This window comes from Panthera uncia, chromosome C2 (assembly GCF_023721935.1).
Source record: "Panthera uncia isolate 11264 chromosome C2, Puncia_PCG_1.0, whole genome shotgun sequence".
Classification (NCBI taxonomy): Eukaryota; Metazoa; Chordata; class Mammalia; order Carnivora; family Felidae; genus Panthera; species Panthera uncia.
Genome location: NC_064810.1, coordinates 72,590,261 through 72,605,513, shown reverse-complemented (window position 1 = coordinate 72,605,513; position 15,253 = coordinate 72,590,261). Strand labels below are relative to the sequence as shown.

Genomic DNA, 15,253 nt, shown 5'->3' with positions numbered 1-15,253 from the left:
ATCCACCTCACCATGCCCTATCTCCATCAACATTGCCTCAACTCAGGTCCTGATGCCCTCTCTGGTCTTCCTCATTCTTAACAATATACAAACCAGACATGATTATTTCTTTCTGCTTAAAATTTCAATAGCTTCCCATGGTCTGCAGAAGCATTTCCCAAACTGGTTAGAGTCCCTCCAAAATAAAATATTTAAAGAGGCATCCCCTGGGAATGCAAACTGGTGCAGCCACTCTGGAAAACAGTATGAAGGTTCCTCAAAACAATAAAAATAGAACTACCCTACGACCCAGCAATTGCACTACTAGGTATTTATTTATCCAAGGGATACAAGTATGCTGTTTTGAAGGGACACATGCACCCCAAGGTTTATAGCAGCACTATCAACAATAGCCAAAGTATGGAAAGAGCCCAAATGTCCATTGATGGATGAATGGATAAACAAGATGTGGCGTGTGTGTGTGTACACAACACACACACACACACACACACACACACACACACTGGAGTATTACTCGGCAATCAAAAAGGATGAAATGTTGCCATTTGCAACTATGTGGATGGAACTAGAAGGTATTATGCTAAATGAAATTAGAGAAAGACAAATATCATATGACTTTACTCATATGAGGACTTTAAGATACAGAACAGATGAACAGAAGAGAAGGGAAGCAAATATAATATAAAAACAGGGAGGGGGACAAAACATAAGAGACTCTTAAATATAAAGAATGAATAAAGGGTTGCTGGAGGGGTTGTGGGAGGGGGGATGGGATAAATGGGTAAGGGGCTTAAGGAATCTACTCCTGAAATCACTATTGCACCATGTGCTAACTTGAATGTAAATTATAAAAAATAAATTATAGAAGAAATAAAAAAAAAAAAAAAAAAGAGGTATCCCTGTGGTATCTGGGTGGTTTAGCTGGTTTTGCGTTTGACTCTTGATATCATCTCAGGGTCATGAGTTCAAGCCCCACACTGGGCTCTGCCCTGAGCATGGAGCCTACTTTAAAAAAAAAAAAAAAAAAAAAGCTTCCTCTGCTTGTATCATTTGAAGAAATATACTGGATTAAGAAAGTTGAGTAGTCCTCACACTAGCAAAAAATTGAAAAGTCTTACAATGCACAATACTATGTGTTTCCCTACCATGGGGAAGTAAAGTAGAGGAGAGAGCCAATTGGGCTCCAAGGACAAAGTCACAACTAAATGGAAAACATGTTAATATCCTTCAGAATCTGGCCCTGCCTAGCCATCAACACCACTTGCCTTTCTTTCACCAAAGGTTATCATTCACCTCTTACAAACCTTACTTTCCATCTATATAGAACACATTTTAATCCCTCAAAGGGCCCGTTTCCTGCCTCCATTCCTTTACATACATTGTTCCTTCTGCCAAGCATGCCCTTTCCTAACAGTTTGGCTAAAGAACTCCTACAAGTTTTTCCAGACCCTGGTCAAGTATGTTCTCCACCATACTTTGAGTGTCCCTTTACCTTCCAGCAGAGGACATCTCCCATCTTTGTCCCTCTGTATGTGTCAGAACATTTATCCCACAACATTGGACATACAGACTAAAAACTTAAAGGTTGAGAATGAGGCCAGCACTAAGCAATATAGGTGAATGAATGGGACAGGGCAAGACAAGGGGTGTGAAGAAAGGGTAAAATTTCACAACCAAGTAAATTTTGTCTTTGGCATGCTCCTATACTCATCCCAATGTCCTTTTCCAACTCTCCCAATAACCTCTCCCAGGCCCCTTACCAACTTCATGTAACCCTATACACCTTCCACCCACAGCACCGTGTTCTTCAGTATCAACAACTTCCTCTTCATCAACAGTCATTCTGTTCAGAAGTTAATATGTAAATTAGTTATAGCTTCTCAAAGCTGAAAGTCTAAGATAAATCTCTAACAAAACTTAAAAAAAAAAAAAAGTAGAAGAGAGAGGGAATGGGCATTGTAGTTCTAGCATTCAGAAGCTGGCCCACGCAAAAGTCTAAGAGTATTCCTGACTGGGCTTCCCACAAGTGTTCTCATTTCGTTACCACATCCACTCCCACGGTAGCAGCCATGGGTGCTACCGGCAGAAACAGAGTGCCACTGCAATCCTATGGGTCACCCATTCTTCGATCGAAAAGCTTTGTTTGTGGAATATTACTCAGCAATCAAAAAGAATGAAATCTTGCCAGCTGCAACAGCATGGATGGAACTAGAGTATATTATGCTTAGCGAAATAAGTCAGCCAGAGAAAGAGAAATATAATTTCACTCACATGTGGAATTTAAGATATAAAACAGATGAACATAAGGGAAGAGAAACAAAAATAATATAAAAACAGAGAGACAGAAACCATGAGACTCTTAAATACAGAGAACAAACTGAGGGCTGCTGTAGGGGTGCTGGGGGGCGGGATGGGCTAAATGGGCAAGGGACCTTAAGGAGGGCACTTGTTGGGATGAGCAATGGGTGCTATACGTAAGTGATGAATCATTAAATTCTACTTCTAAAATCATTATTACACTCTATGTTAACTAACTTGGACTTAACTTAAAAATAGTAATAAATTTTAAAAAAAGAAAAGCTTTGCTTGTCTTAGAGACCACTTATGGTCAATTTTTCATTATTCTAGACAGAAAGGCTCACCAACATGTTCTCCAATGAACTTAAAACAGTGTCTTTATCCTAGCCAGTAGTATCTTGAAATCTACCCTAGACCATTGCTTGATTTAGGAAAAGGCACATTAATTGAAAAAAATCAATGTTGCCCAAGTATCCTAACATTTCAGGATAAATCTCTAAATATTAAAGTAACATTCCAGCACAAATCATTATGGCTTATCACCACTTCTGATTTCATAAAAAGTCATGTTTTAGGATGTCACTGCCCACATGTGCCAAGTACTGTGCTAAATGCTGGAGATTACAAAGATTAAACTCCTAACCTCAAGGAGCCAAGTCTAGTAAACTAGACGATAAGCAAACATGTATCAAACAAAATGGTTATGTGCTGCTATAAAGTAGGTATCGGGAGCACGAGGAACAGGGAGAGGAGGGCAAAGGACAGAAAAGACTTCAGAGAAGAACTATCCCTTGATATAAGACCTAAACGGTGTGAAGTTCCTCAAGCAAACAGGCAGTAAAAAGAGGGAAAATAACAGAGGGATGGAATCCAAGCAGAGAAATCACCACATGCAGAAGTACTGAGGTGAGAGGAGGCAGCTGGGGATGGGTTCAACAGGTGATCGCTTGCCATGAGGAGCACTAGGAGGCGTATGGAAGTGCTGAGTCACTACACTGTACACCCAAAACTGACATAACACTGTATGTTACGTAACTGGAATTAAAATAAAAACTTAAAAAAAAAAAAGAAGAAGTACTAAGGTGAGAAATCCTAGAAAATGTCAGGAATACAAGTTACCTAAACTGACTGGGGCACAGGGTGGTCTCTATGATGAAGGGCCTTGTCTGATATGATACAGATATGGATTAACTTGCAGGTGATGGAGATTCTGAACTTTTTTCTACTGAAAGAGACCAAAGGCCATGACACAGGGCCCCATTCCCAATACAATGTGAATGGTGTCTTCTGGGCTTGTACCACACAGCAGCACTGTGTTCACTTGCTAGACTGTTCACCTCTAAGATGGCAGAACTCATTCATCAACATATATCCAGCACCTAGCCCTGTGCTTGGCACACACAGGACTAAAACATACTGAATAATCAGATGTGCCAACACAATCCTAAGAGCATAACCAAAAGGCCCTAACCAAGCTTCCTTCCTTCCTTCCTGCCTATAAAAATCACAACACGTAGATGCTACAATAATTGGTAATTGCCACAATACTTTTAAGGCAACATGAGGAAGGGTCATTCACTATGGGCTGCATCAGAGATAAGAAAGGATTCAAGAGAAAAACACATTAAGATGCTTTTGAACCTAACTAAGCAGTTTATCCTGTTCTTCTCACCAAAAACTGAACAGAAAACAAGCATGGGTTAGCTCAAAATTATCCATCAATGAACTCTAAGGCAGTAGTAATCACTATAAAAAGCATATTTTCCTATCAAAAGGATCCCTGAAGTAAAAATCGACTTTAACTGAGAACGTGTTAGGTTAGTCTAGTCGTTCAAATAATTAAGTGCTCCAGACAAAATTAGGCTACTTGCCTGTAGGACTTTACATTTTATTTAGTAAACTGAAACACATTATTATAATTGGCATGTAAATAAGGATTCTATCTTTTATGCATGGAAAAACAGTAAGGCAAAAAAAAAATTTTTTTAAGAGAAACTTTAGGAAATCATGGACAAAATAAATTATAAATGAGCTTAGAAAACTGATGGCTTAAGAAGTTACAGCATAATTAGGGCACCTTGATGGCTCACCTCAACTTGATGGCACCTCTTTGGCTCAGGTTACATATGATCTCGCAGTTTGGTTCATGAGTTCGAGACCCTCATCAGGCTCTCTGCAGTCAGCACAGAGCCTGCTTCAGATCCAGTCTCCCTCTTTCTCTGCCCCTCCCCTGCTTCTGCCCTCTCTCAAAATACGTAAACATTAAAAAGAAAAAAAAAAGTTAAGGCATAATCTAGAGATGAATGAAACATCTTTGGTCTTTGAAGAACCAGTGACCCACATTTAAAGAAATCAATCCAAAGGCCACAGAAAGAAAATAAAATTTCAAACCTTCCTTTTAAAGATGTAGACACATTTCACTAATCAGTATTTCTAAATGAAAATAAATCACATAAAATTCCACTAAATAAGCCTAATTAAACATATTTTTAAATTTTATAACATGGCCAGGGACAGACAATGGGTAACAGTAACACAGAGGATAGGGGGAAATGACTGCAAACACACCCAAAGAGAGAAAGGGAAAGATAAAAATATACATAAAATGTACATTAGCGATACATGAGATTAACAGCTTGAGCTTTTTAGGATGTTGTTCCCAAAGATGCAAAATCATGGTATTTTACTATGAAAAGCCTGAATACAAAACTATGTCATTATTGCCTGCTGCTCCAGTTAAAATACTAAAGGCAGCAATCCTCAATCCCCCCTCTACGTTCCCTTCTCTTCACTTTTCTCCCTCCCTCCCTCTCTCTCTCTCTCACACACACACACATTTGTTTCGAATATGCTAAATGTTATTAAACCATAACTACATTAAACAAATAATAGTGTGTTACCATTTACTGAGGCTCTTATCCTCACAATTCTCTCCAGTAGCTTTTATTACCTCCATTTGTCAAATGAAGAAACTAAAAAAGGTTAAGTGACTTGAACCCAACCACAGAGCTAATCAGTGATGAGGCTGGAATTTAAAGTCACTTGTACGTGGCTCTGGTGCCCACATTTTAACCCCTATATGTATAACACCCTCTCCCAAGGCATCTTTAGCCATCAGACCGGTATTTTCTTACTGTGCTATCCCAAGAGTAATGTTTAGGTTCAGATACTTTAAATTTCAAGGAAAACATTAACAACTTACATTGTTTGTTTGTTTATTTTTAAGTTAACTCTGCATCCAACATGGGGCTCAAACTCATAATCCCAAGATCAAGAGTTCCACGCTCTACCAACTGAGCCAGCCAGGTGCATCTACAGTTCTTTTAAAATAATGCAGATTTTACTAGTAGTTAAGGAAGACATTATCTAACACTGAATATAGCTGAATATCAACCCAGAGTTATACAAAGTACAAATGGTCCCCTAATATTTCCAACGTTATTATTGAGCCTTTTAATTATGCTAGGTTCTTTGTGTGCTATAAAACACCCAATATAACTGTGGAGAGAGAACAGATTTTCATAAATATCTAATTTCTTTCTCCATTATTTACATTGTGGACTCACATCATATATGCCTTTAATTACACTCATTCAACTATCTGTGCTATAGGAAAAAAAGAAAAACAAGAGAAAAAATAACTTTAAATAATGGTGGCAGGATGCCTGCCTTTACATCCTTGTCCCAGAGTGAGCATGCAATGGAGACTATAAATTTGCTGTTTCTCAGCCAATCTAAAGTCCCATTCACCTGTCAAAGGTATCTCACATAACCAATTATGACCCAGCTCACACAAAAAAAATAACCTAAAAGCTGGAGAAATAACTGGCTGTTGGAAGTGAAAAACGGTATGTCAGTCAACAATCAGTTTTCAAACTGATGCCTTCCTAAAGGACTTTTTCAAGGGTAATTTTGACTATATTGGATTTTTACCTTTTAAATGAGAATTTAGGCCCAAAGCCCCCACATAAAAGGTGATTTCATTTTACTCAGCTCTTTAGATCAGAAAGAATTGGGAACCAAAACATTGGTCTTGTGTATCAAAGTAAGTTAATAACTAATGCATTATTCATCCTTTTTCACAAATGGGAAAAAGCAGAGCAACAAGGATGCTGTTAGAAGAAGGCAAACTAGACATGTAGTAACTACTCCATGACTTATTTTAAAATAAAATAAAAATAAAATAAAAGCCTGTCAAGTAATCAAAAGCAATCCTTAACGTTGGTTCTCAATAGAAAAAAGAAAAAATGCACATCGAGTTTTGAGATGGGCCGGTAACTAGAACAAAGGAAAGAGTGGAAAGAATACCCTACCTAAAGAAACCGTCTAAGCCCAGATCCTTTACTATGATGCTATCACTTACTCTCCAGACACGTTTCCTTTTCTATAAAAAGAAGGGACTAGTCTTTGACCTATCTGTGACCATTCAGCATTAATGTTTTCCAATCTCACACTTCATTATTTCATTGTCCAACTCACAAATGCCTTATGAAGAAAACAGAAAAAACTAAATAAAATAGCCAATTAATCTAGCTTGCTATCAGAGATAGAACTGTCTTTTATACCACCACCCAACAAGAGGTACAATTCTTTTTTTTTTTTTTTTTTTTTTTTTTTAAGATTTTGTTAAGTAATCTGTATACCCAAGGCAAGGCTTGAACTTACAACCCCAAGATCAAGAGTCACATGCTCCACCAACTGGTGCACCCAAATATTTTTATTTAAAATTCCCGAGAATGGGGCGCCTGGATAGCTCAGTTAGGCATCCCACTTTGGCTCAGGTCATGATCTCATGGTTTGAGAGTTTCAGCCCCGCGTCGGGCTCTGTGTTGACAGCTTAGAACATGGAGCCTGCTTCAGATTCTGTGTCTCCCCCTCTCTCTGTCCCTCCCATGCTCATGCTCTGTCTCTCAATAATAAACTTAAAAAAAATTTTTTTAATAAAAAATAAATAAATAAAGCTGAGAAAAAGACTACATACATCAGCAAATTCCACATCATATAACCAGGAAATTCTACTTTGCGTAGTTAAACTCACTCTTCCCAGAAATTCAATTTCTTACCTAACTAGAATCTGGGTGTCAACAGATCATAGGGAGTAAGTGAAAGAGTCAACAAAAGAGAGAGAAATTTCCATTCAGAGATTGATTACAACTCAGGGGCGCCTGGGTGGCTCAGTCAGTTAAGTGTCCGACTTCAGCTCAGGTCATGATCTCACAGCTCATGAGTTTGAGCCCCGCATCAGGATCTGTGCTCACAGCTCAGAGCCTGGAGACTGCTTTGGATTCTGTGTCTCCCTCTCTCTCTGCCCCTCCCCTGCTCACACTGTCTGTCTCTCTCTCAAAATAAATAAACATTAAAACAATGTTTTAAAAAAGAGATTGATTACAACTCACTTAATTCATCGCATCCCACACACACAAATCAACTTTAAACACAGGGTACTTCTTCCTGCATTCTCAGTTCATACCAGCATTAGTGGCCTTTGGTGACAGGAAGAGGTAAAAGATGTACCTTCAAAGAAACCTGCTTCTGTGGAGCTCTGTTTTCAAGTCTATATGGCCTCTTTCCTGGGAGAGATGCCTCGTGGTACATAACTCCTTTAATTTGGCAGTCTTAAAGTTTGCTACCTGAGTTAATATTTTACCACTCAGACCTAACAAAGGCCCCATTATGAGCCTTTTGGGTCTAAGATGTTACCAGATCCGGTATTGGGACATTTCTCTCTGGAGAACTGTTCTATGGAAACTCAGCAATCCGCACCCTCAAGTTTCCTTGAACAGCTCTCCCTTTCCTTCATTGCATTCTTCTCCCTCCTTACTAATTCCATAACATCTTTTAACTCGTGATTACAAACTGCTCGTTTTTTATTACCATTTATTCATGACATTTCACATCACCTCTCTATTTTTAATCTTACTAACACAAATGTTTTTAACTCATAACTTATATAATCATTAGCTACCATTAAGTTCAGGACATTCTACCCTACAGATACCACCTACTTTTCTCCACATTCAATAAGCCCAGAACCTGTTACTTTTTTAAATAAATCTTAAAAGATGTGTTCTAATTCTGATCTTCTCTTATTTCTCTACTCTTAAAATATGAAGTCAACAAAATTTAAGTAAAACTCTAACAATTATTTCCTTGTTTCTTGAATGTTTCCTGGACTAGTGAGATGGGTTAATTAGAACATGGTTTTGGTGACTACAGATTTATTCTCTCCATAAGCCAGTTAGCTTCATTTCACACAAACTATGTTCCAAAACCAAAGATCAAATCCCATCAGCTATCTCTTGGATGCAGATTTAATTAGATGAGCTCTACAGTACATTCAGAATGCATCCCATCACTGGAACAAACTTTCTGGTGATGTATCAGGTACATGTCAGGCACTGGATTATCTTCTTCTAACATAACACTGTGAATTGGTTTAAGAGTACGGGTCTTCAACAAGTGATAAGCTACTAACTGCTATTCAATTTAGGTTCCATTCACAAAGTCTTCCACTTACTACTTATAGTTTAGGTTATCAAGTTTACCAGTGAACAGAATCCAGCATGAGATAAAGCACGTAATCAAGAGCCTTTTAAAATTCTGTTTTTTAGCAACTACAACCATTTTGCTGTCATTCACAAGTATAAAGTTACTTCCACCATCACCCAGACCATTGGGAAAAAATACAGAACAAAGACAGTTTCACAGGATGCCCCCAGATCACTGATCGTAGCCCATCTCCTAGGACAACTATTAATCTTGGGAATAAGGTATGCTCACATTTTAAAACGTTATATTCACAAGTGGTTACAAAACCATGTTACAGAAGCATAACCTGATTTAGTATATGAAATGCCAAGAGGGAAATGGAGAATACAAGTGCTCAGTTAATCCTCAAAACCTGTTAAGTATGAGTATTCATTTTTAATTAAAAAAAAAAAAAAAAGAAGTAGAAGATGATGATGATGATGATGAAGAAGAAGAAGAAGAAGAAGAAGATCAGGAAGTTAAGCAACTTAGAATACAAAGGACTTTGAAGACAGCCAGAACCCTAACTCTGTTACTGTATGTAACAAGCAGTTTCTATTTCCAGGTTCCCCATACTAGCTGTACGTGACTCTAAGCAACTTAACATCTCTGAATCTCAAGTTTCCTCATCTGTAAAACAGGGTTTAAATGCATTAATTCATGTCAAGTGTTAAATTCAAAGTTTACCATACAATGAGCTTACTCAGTAACTATCAGCACTGGTCAAACAACTAGTTATGAAAAGTCAAAAATCAAACTCCAGTATGATTTCCCATGTCCATGCTTTCTCTACAATATGTTGTAGCTGCCAACACAGTTATTATCCACCTAAGAATCCATATTCGAACTATAACATAGGCAGGAAACTGATACTACCTAAATGAGAGAACTATTAAAGGTTAACTAAACCAACACAAGTATTTTAGCTCTAACATGTAATAAGCAAAACCAGGTAGAAACTCATCAGAAGATAATGTTTAGACATTCAGGCTTACAGAGCTTTGTTCTAATTACTATAAAACTATTTTTCCTATCTATGTAGTTTATCCTATTTATCTCAAATCAGCTACAAATTAAAATTTTAATTACCTGGCATACCCCAAATAAAGCATCCTGGTTGACCTAGACAAAGAAATCAGCCCTCCTACTACATAATTTGAACACTGCATCAAATCAAAGCCTGTCAACTGTATTTTCAAAATAAACTGCTACTCAATATTTTCATTTATAACTCTACTGCTTATAAATTGAAACAACCAGTGCCATCACTTTTCCTACCCAATGCCTTGTGCAAACACAAGCTTTGCTGTTCTAACGACATTCAAAAATCTCAACTGTCTCACTCTCACCTGATCTAACAGTGGATGATGCAAAGGCAAGGAGAGTAGCAAAAGTAAACTTCCATAACAACAATTATTAATAATAGGCTTACTACCTGAAACTTCCAGTAACTGATCTGCTTAAAAAAAAAAAAAAAAAAAAAAAAAGGATTGCTAAACCAGAATGGGATGCCCACATGCATTTATTTTGGCAACTGTAGCCTATTCCGCAAAGTAACAATCCTCCAGAGAAAAGACTGCCCCATATATTCCAGTGGAACAAAATTAACATATGTGCCTTGGCTGAGGCTGAGTTGTAACCAATGGTAAAACACTTTTAACTATGAAATCACTCTTTAAAAGACAATGAATCAGAACACGTTCACTTTAGCAACAAAGCCTTTAAAAGACAGTATTCATTTTGCAATAATCTTTAACTTTCCTGCATTTCTTGGATTTTTACAAAAGTCTAACTTCCTGACTCATAGATCTAAAATAGTCATCATGTACACAAATGTTCTACTTATTCAGTTCAGAATCATACGTAGGCAACACAGGATTCTGTTTCTAGGTTTACAACTCCATACCCATTCATTTTGCACTAATATAACCACTAAATATAGCTCTAAGACACTGACGATTAAAAGGAGTTAATTACGTGAGTGATTCATACCTCCTATGTCCAGACACCAAGATCCAAGGATGTTCCTGTCAGATCTATGGGAAGAGGAAATGATAAACACCTGTCACAAAAGCTTTCCCAACTGGGAAGCCCCGCACGGAGCTGTCAATCTTCAATCCATTCCCTCCGCCACAACCCCCTCAAAAGAGGTCATAACATCTACCAAGCCTAACTATGCGAAGGTAATGGGGGAGATGTTAAGGCCGTAGAGAGCGCGGCCGCGCAAGTACTGGACGAGAGGACCCTGGCTTTTTCTGTGGCTCGCTTACGGAGTCAAAGTGAGAAGCCTTGAGCAATTCAGAAGTCACTTTTCCTCTCTGGGCCTCACTGAAGTTACCCGTAAAATGCGGTGACTGGCAAGAAGCTCCCACTACTCGGGGGCTAAGGACGAACTCAAGATCCCTTCGGGCAGCACCCGCAGAAACACATGAAGCGCCCGGCCCTTCGACCACACCATCTCCGGGACTTTCGAAAAGGGCTGGACCACCATCCCTCTCCCAAGTCCCAGCACACACTCGCCGGCCCCGCAGGCAGCGTGTCCAACCCAGGCCTTCACACCCACAACGTGGGTGTCTCCTCCTCGCCTCACCTGTCCCAGACACACATTCCGCGGTCTTAGCGCTCCGCTCCCCACCCCACTCACCTCCCCCGGGAAGGGATGCCGGATTCCGGCCCGAGGAGCCGACCAGAAGCCCTCCTTGTACCCGCCACCCCCGACAACACCCTTCACCTCCCTCAACCCCTCGCCATCACCACCACCCACACCCCTAGCCTGCGTCCCGGGAAAGCCCGACCACTCACCCGCCGCCGCTGCGCCGTCTCCTCGCCGGCCTCCCGGCCGAAGCAGCCGAGGGACCGCGGGGAGCCGGGGCCCGGGCCCGCCGCTGTCGCCGCCGCCGCCTCGCCTCAGCCCAGCCCCATCGCCCTCGGCCGGCGCCGGCGGCCGCGGGTCGCTCGGGCTCGAGGCGCCGCCGCCGCCGCGCGCTGCGGCTCGGGGTGAGGGGAGGGAGGCGCCGCGGGCAGGCCCGGGCCGCGCCGGGCACAGGGGCGTCCGCGCTCTCCTCCTCGGCGCCCGCGGCGGCGGCGTGCTGCCGGGGCAGAGCGAGAACAAGGGAGGGCGGCGGGGGAGGCTGGCAGGGGAGGGGGGCGGTCTGCACTCCGAAACGGCCTCCCGCCGCCAGCGACGTCGCGAACCCCCCCTCCCCTCCGCCGTGGCGCCCGGATCACGCTGCGGGGAGAGCCGGCGGGCAGGCGGGCAGGCGGGCGGGGGAGCGCGCGCTGCGAGCTCGGGACTCCCGCGCCGGATGTGAGGTCACGTGATTGCCTCATCCCCGCGCCGAGGGCGGAGGGGCGCAGAGGGGACGTAAGGGGGCGGGGCCAGCGGAGGCGGGCGGGCCGATGGGGCAGTCCCCGCCCACCTCCCCTTCAGCCCCCTTGGCGGGCGAAGAAAAGAAGGGAAGAAGAGGACCCTTCCAAAGAGCTGGGTGTAGGGGAGAGTAGGCTACACATAGAGGACGGCGTTTTTTTGGCCTGGAGGAGATGGAATTTGCCACCCTGGCTGTGCAAAAACAAGATCATAGTCCAAATTCCCATTTAATGAACAGGGAAACTGAGGACCAGTGAGGGGCCTGGAATAGACTTGGCCAGAGTCAAGGTCGAGCAGGAAACTTGTGCTAGAATGCAGAGGAAGCCAGATCCTAGCTCTAATCCAGGCCTCTTTCATTCCTTAACAGCAACACTTCCCCATCGAAAAACAAACAAAATACTGTAATTCGCCTTTGACAACCGGCTCGGCGCACCCGGCTTCGGGCGGAGGACTGGGGAGCGTACCCAAGAGAAAGCTCCCACGCGCCCACCCCACAGCCTCCGGCGTGAAGGAGTTTCTTCCGATGGTGCTGGAAGCGAATTAAATACTTCCCTCCGCAGAAGCTTTATCTCGGCGCAGGGCCCCGGCCGGATATACAAATCGCGCGTTTGGTTTTCGCGGCGTCCCTTCGGCGACGCGCGCCGGGAGCGCGCCCCGCCACCTGCTGCCTGGGGCTCCAGCAGTCTCTCGGCCGCTAGCCTACCGCGCCCGCGCCGGGGAAGCTGGGCCATCACTATTGTTACTACGCCCTGCGGCTAACAGAACTCTTAGGTGCCTAAACGCGAGAAAGGGAAGGGATGGCACGCGCCCTACCCCTGGTCCACCGCACTTTCGGGATACGTCGCAGGAAGCATTCAGCCTCTGGTTCGAAGCACACGGTGACACTTCTCAGGGGATACTTACTACCCGGCTCCCTCCGCGACATATGGTGACACATCATCTGAGACAGCACACTGCCCCCGAGTTTACGGCGCAGATGTCACCTCCCTGGGAGCCAGGAACACGCTACTCCTGGCCCCCTAAATTGTGTGGTGCTGGACAGGTTCCACGAATTTCCTCACGTGGTGTAGAGCGCCCTGGACCTAGTGAGTCCACATCTCTCTTCACAACCCCTGGGCGCAGTCTCGCCGGTGTGTGTGTGTGTGTGTGTGTGTGTGTGTGTGTGTTTCAAACCTCACACTATTCAAATGATTACAGGAGATAAGAGGTGTGGAAGTTGGCAAACTGTAAGAAGCTCGCTAGGTGGGATTGAGCCCTTAAAGCCTCCTCCCTCACCTCTCACGGCTCCTTGGCTCCAGGCTGTTTCCCCTCCGCCTTTAAAAAGTTCAGGTCTCTCAAGTCTAAAAACAAAACCGTGGTGCCAGCACTCCACTCCAAAGTGCCCTCTCCAGCAGGTAGCTTCTAAGTGCTTCTCTGCCTCTCCTGCTGGCCTCTTAATCAGTGTCTTCGCGGTCCCTCCCCCTGCCCCTCTCCACTTCCTCATTTCTCAACGCGTGGCAGTCTACTTTTTCTCCCCACACACACTCCCTTCCCTAACCCTGCCCAGGCAAGAGTAACCTCTGATCTTCCTTTTCCCAAAGCGGGCAGGTACTCCTCAGGCCTAACTCTCTGGATCTTTCTGCTACGTTTGACACCTCAAGATGACTCTCACCTTCTGGAATCTCAATGCTCCTTCGGGTTCCAAGGGCGTGCCCTCCCCTAATTCTCACATCCTCAGTAAATGAGGCCCCTGCCTCCTCTGATGACATCCTTCAGTGACACCAATTGTGACTCTGCACCTTAAATGAGAGCCTCCCCATAAGCTCCTGTCACTCCACTCTTCTGGGGACTACCTCCATCCTCACCGTTTCAACTACCCAATCAGCCATCTCCAGCCCAGACCTCTTTCACAAAAACTAGACCCAAATATCCAGCTGCCTGCCTGGCAGCCCATCACACAGGCACCCCAAAGTCAGCACAGCAGGGAGTGAGCCCATCCCACTAGCTCCATCTCAGCCCCTCCCTCAGCTGTCCACACCACCACCTACTGCCATCAGAATTAGAAAGTTGGGCATGAGTCATTCTTGATTCAGCCCTTTGCCTTATCCAGTAACCCAGTTATCCAGTAACCTTATCTATTTCACCTCCTTAATAAGCCTGAACCCCTACCTCCTACAGGCTCCAGCCATCCTTTGTAGCAGCCTCCTTCAGACAAACTTGTCCTCCACTCAGCCTCCAGAGTGAACTATCTGAAATGCGCTTTCACTGAAAATGCTGCAGAGGTTCCCCAGGCTTCTGGCTGCGAGTGTACCTCCAAGGCATCCAGCACGAACCTGTCAACGCATTAAGGCTTTTGAAAGACCCCCAAAGAGCCCCCCCAGACTTCAAGAAGCAGCCAAAATCCCCAGAGCAAGGCCACACACGGCAGGGCAAGGGAAAACTGTAGGAAGAAAAAAAGTAATTGAATATATCAAGAAATTCCCTGCTACAGACCTTCTGGGTATACAAGGAGAGAATTTGGATACTGACTGGAGGAGATGCTGAGTCACTAGGAAAAGTTTGAGTGTGTTTATACACTGAGGGGAAAGACGGAGCCAGAAAAGGAAGAGAAGCCCAAGAAGAGTCGAAAAAGAGTGGAGCAAGTCCTGAGAAGTTCCGGGAGGCTTGCTGATTTTCCACCCATGATGATTCTGGGCCCAGCAACTGCTCATGAAGGGCCCAGCCCCTCCCTCCTCGATCCTGCTCCTTCTTTAAGCCCCAACCCATGATCACAGCACCAAATAGACAACAGTCCTCCCAGTAAGCTCTAACTTTACCTTCCATAAGGACTGTCTGGCTTCTCCTCCACCCTCAAAACCCCTTTCCTGCTTGCCTCTGGCATTCACCATCACCTCCCCACCAAGATCACCAAGAGGGAACATCCACACATTCACTGCACCCGGTGTCTCTCCCTCATTCCAGCTTTTGGAGAGGGGCAGGGCCTGCTCCTGAGAGAGCCCACCCTTTGTAGGTCCCGTCCTGAGCCTCCCAAAGGTCACACTGTTGCCTACTCCAGCTGATACTTCTCAGACCTTATCTTTC

The 15,253-nt window shown here is 43.7% G+C and overlaps 1 protein-coding gene across 5 annotated transcripts in view; it reads right to left on the bottom strand.

Annotated features, from left to right (window-relative positions):
• Window positions 1-11,718, bottom strand: part of ATP13A3 (ATPase 13A3) — an 88,822-nt gene extending 77,104 nt beyond the window's left edge. For all 5 annotated transcript variants that reach the window (XM_049628385.1, XM_049628384.1, XM_049628388.1 and 2 more), the window contains exons 1-2: window positions 11,629-11,718; window positions 10,819-10,862 (exon numbers count right to left, since the gene is read on the bottom strand). The gene's annotated coding sequence lies outside the window, so the exon portion shown is untranslated. The remainder of the gene's footprint in view (window positions 1-10,818; window positions 10,863-11,628) is intronic.
• Window positions 11,719-15,253: the final 3,535 nt, after the last annotated feature.